The sequence below is a fragment of the Triticum urartu genome, chromosome 3 (genome assembly GCF_003073215.2).
Source record: "Triticum urartu cultivar G1812 chromosome 3, Tu2.1, whole genome shotgun sequence".
NCBI lineage: Eukaryota > Viridiplantae > Streptophyta > Magnoliopsida > Poales > Poaceae > Triticum > Triticum urartu.
This window is the reverse complement of record NC_053024.1, coordinates 582,347,951-582,350,379: the sequence shown is the minus strand read 5'-3', so window position 1 is coordinate 582,350,379 and position 2,429 is coordinate 582,347,951. Positions and strand designations below refer to the sequence as shown.

The following is a 2,429-nucleotide window of genomic DNA, read 5'->3' as shown; positions in this document are numbered from 1 at the left end:
TCACAGTAGCATATACATCTCATCCATACACTTCAATCAAAGTAACATATAGGCCTCGTCCAGAAAACCTTACTTCATCTGATAAACATAATATATAAGGAGGTTCTGCCACAAAAGATACAGTACATATATGTTAAATGTTCCACAACAAAACTGAAGTGTTGCTACAAAAGGAGAAAGTACATATGTTTCTAGAAGTGCCACACAACCAAAATGAGCATATAGGGGCTTAACCAGCAAAATGAACAGAGCAACTGTCCAGGTTCAACAAACAAAGCATATTACATCATCACTCCTCCAACTTAATCATCAGTCTTCCAAATCTTAAGCAGCTTCAAGATCTTCCTAATCTCCGTCAACTTCTGTAGTGAAACCTGTAACAGACAGGAAATTCGAAATGTAGCTCTCATTTTAGATTTTTTTTAAGTAACAATATGCTGCAGTTTAACTAGTCGGCATAAATAGAATTCTTGTAAATGTACAGCACTTCATCATCACAACAAGCAATGTTACATCATTAGATCAAGCAGGGATTGTTTGAAGTGCACATACAAAAATCTTCCATCTACAAATAAGCAAAACAAGAACCTGTACAATCAGTGGTGAAGCCACGTACAAGGTGGGTAGTCCCAGCTTTTTGCTGAAACTAGCATGTATGTGTAGAAATGTTAACAAATTTGCACAAATTCATATATTTAGCAGTTTTGGCATCGCCAATATGTACAATTGACTTGCAAAACCTGCTCAGTTCAAAACAACTTAGAACTTACTAGCGAAAGCTATGACTAAAACTCTACAGTACTATATACAACAGATTGTTGAACTCTGTACAAATAGGCAAAACTCTATGCAATGCTATATATTGAACAAATAGGCAAAACTCCATACAAATAGGCATGACTGTATATTGTACGTACATAGTACTATATAATGAACAAATAGGCAAAACTCCATACAAATAGGCATGACTGTATATTGTATGTACATAGTACACTGAGAAGTACAATTAGGAGGGGGCAGGGACAAGTCAATCCAAATACTTCAGGAAATGCAGTAGCCCCATCATAAAGAATCTGTTTTGTCACGCCAAAAAACAATGCAACCAGGCAAAATTTGCCAGAGTAGGAAGAGCAAGGAGCTGCCAGTACCGCTAGATATTAACAAATTAGAATCTGCCAAAAAATCAGTACTGTACAGAGTTGAGGGCACGCAAATTTTCATTTTGTAAACTTTGGTACTTTACAGAGTACAGGTTGCTTCAGTACTGTACAGTACTGAACTTTAGAATCTGGTTGCCATTTAGAATCTTAAGTACTGAAATATTTCCTATAGTACAATACTGAAATACATTTATAGTACTAAAAAGCATTAGTACCGTACAATTTCCTACAGGAAATATTTCATAAAAGGAACGCAACCAGGAAAAATATTTTGTAAACTTCAGTATTGTAATCTAGGAAATATTTACAGAGTTGAGGGCATGAAAATTCTTGGAAACATGGATATTACCTCCTCAGCTTGCTTGTGGTTGCATTCCTGCTTTTGCCATGGGCTTGTCCACTTCCAACTACATACATAAGATAGAAAGAAAGATTTTTAAGCAATCAACAATGATAGTCATTGGTAAATTCAATCTGAAGAACAAAAACTCACATGCTTGTATGGCTATGCGATGCACCGCCCTTGAGCTTGCCCCATGGTGTTCATGTTCCCAATACCACGAGGTAGTATAGCATCCCTTTTTATTACATAGTTCACGACAACCTCACAATATTCAAGGCCAAGCTCCTGACCACCTACCAACTTTCTCCGATCAATTGATAGAATGATTGCTTTTGCCACTGGGCTAGCATGGTCTCGATAAACATTATACAGTATCACATCCTTTCCTTTCTGAGTAAGCATGAAAAGTAAGTCAGATAAGCGGAAGTGACTTTGTCATCCTAAACAATAAAGAGCAGCAAAGTATAAACAATGTACAATGAATTTGACCTGATGATTTTTTTGTGTGATTGCAGCTCCCCATGATATATCCATCTTTTGTACCCACTAATAAACTCATAACATAACAAGTCAAGCATTTTTTACAAGGACATAATATAACATTTCCTCTTGATGAATGAGTAAAAGCAAACTCTGAATTTCACTACCCCATCAATATATGCTTGTGTGTTTCTAGCTTTATCCATCCAACTCTCGTCCATTCTTGACCAGTTCCACTATAATTGCCTAACATACGAAAGAAAGTGTACTTCTATTGAAGGGGTGTATCTAGTAGGAAAATGCATACCATTCTTATCTTGTTCATGCAAAGAGATATACAATACAGACCAGGAATAAAATCTAGAACAACAGAAATAGTGCATTGAAACATCTCATTTCATGAAATGCAAACACTAAAATAGTAGCAGGAATATCATGGGGATAGC

General features: G+C 36.1%; 1 long non-coding RNA gene across 3 annotated transcripts; it reads right to left on the bottom strand.

Annotated features, from left to right (window-relative positions):
- Positions 1–202: 202 nt before the first annotated feature.
- Positions 203–1,890, bottom strand: LOC125548752. 3 transcript variants are annotated; one of them, XR_007301160.1, is made up of 4 exons: positions 1,654–1,890; positions 1,510–1,567; positions 514–565; positions 203–374 (listed from the first exon to the last, which is right to left on the bottom strand). It is a non-coding gene; the product is annotated as an uncharacterized LOC125548752 (long non-coding RNA). The 3 variants fall into 3 exon arrangements; XR_007301158.1 differs by lacking the exon at positions 514–565; XR_007301159.1 differs by lacking the exon at positions 203–374 and having other exon boundaries at positions 438–565.
- Positions 1,891–2,429: the final 539 nt, after the last annotated feature.